Source organism: Protobothrops mucrosquamatus, unplaced genomic scaffold, assembly GCF_001527695.2.
Source record: "Protobothrops mucrosquamatus isolate PMUCROS unplaced genomic scaffold, P.Mucros_1.0 scaffold4814, whole genome shotgun sequence".
Lineage (NCBI taxonomy): Eukaryota > Metazoa > Chordata > Lepidosauria > Squamata > Viperidae > Protobothrops > Protobothrops mucrosquamatus.
The window spans coordinates 31,408-32,923 of NW_015390704.1; positions in this window are offsets into that span (position 1 = coordinate 31,408).

Genomic DNA, 1,516 nt, shown 5'->3' on the forward strand with positions numbered 1-1,516 from the left:
GACCTCCAAGGTCCCTTCCAACTTTATTATTATTATTATTAAAATGACAGGGAGATCCCATTTTCCTCTTGAATGTGTATTTACCTCCCAGCCAGCCCAGAGCCCAAGGACCTCCTGGTGGTCTCCCATCCAGCACTGCCGAGCTGTCTTAGAGTGGCCAAAGCTGGCCAGGTGTGGCCTCTTAGCTGAGACAAGCACAGTGAAAGGGAGGGTCTCTCTCTGGGTCTGGCAAGATGGGGTTAAGGCAAGTCAGGAGTCCAGTTAAAACTCAGGAGCTTCTCAGAGAAAAACTGCAAAGAGGGAAAGGGTTTGTGCTAAGTGACCGAGAGTCTTTTTGGAGATGGGCAGGATTAACAAATTCAGGAAATAAATAGAAACATGGAATAAATATCCTACAGCACAGCAGACAGATGCCTGGGGAAAAGAAGGGCATTTGCTAATAATTTTGAAAACCCTTTTTGTAAGGAACAAAAATGGTAATGGGAAAATTAATATTTTTGTGTTGGTTATTAGCTGGTTTTAAAATTAAGAGCTGAAAGACAAAGATGGCAAACTAAATATGAACATGGGAGAGCAAATAAAATTGATGGGGGAAAAGTGTTTTGAAGAAATGAGGGAACAGGAAGAAACTTGAGCATTATTTAAACAAATACAAATTGTATGTCAAAATAATTATGTTAAGGCGTGGGATGAAATCAAGAAGGATGTGTTAAGATGTGGAAATTACAACTGTTATCGTTGGGGAGAATTTCTGTGATTAAAAATGAATGTATTATCTACTTTCATGATGTTTCTGTTTTAAGCAATACCTCTCTAAATAATAGGTGCATCCCTTAAGCAATCTAGGTTTGTATGCCGAGGGAAAAACCAGGGGTTGAATTTAAAACTCTTCAGGATGCAAAGAAAAGAGGATAACTGATTGGGAAATTCTCCTTTGCAGCCTGTTCGGTTTGGACAAAAAGAATGAGTTTTGCTGAGAAATAAGAAAATTTAAAAATAAGAAGAGCAGGAGCTGAAGTTTGGGTGGCTTGGTTTTTATGTGGTACAACCTCAACAATCCTCGTGATCGAAGTGATGCATTGAGAATACGGAAGGGATATAAACCCGGAGGAGGGTGCCCGAGAAAACCCTGGCAGAGGAAGGCCATGTATGGGAGAGGAAAAGAGCAGGAAAAGAGAAACGGTCACGTATGGAGAGTTGTTAGAAAAAAGGAAGGTGGGAGAATACAAGGGGAAATCAGGAGATCAGCAGAGGGATTTAGTTTCTCACAGTTTTTCTCTGTAGAGTCGAGAGAAAGATTGAAAGTGGACAAAAGGAACACTTGGAATTAAACACAACCTCCTACTGGGAGACAGAATTTGAAACCGAACTCCTGTATGTGCAAATGATGAACATGAAATGGCTAAAAAGTATCAGCTTTTTCTAAAAACTGAAATGGACAAAAAACAAGTTAAAGAGTGTGCAGCTAGTCCTCGACTTGCAACAGTTCATTTAGTGACCGTTCAAAGTTACAACG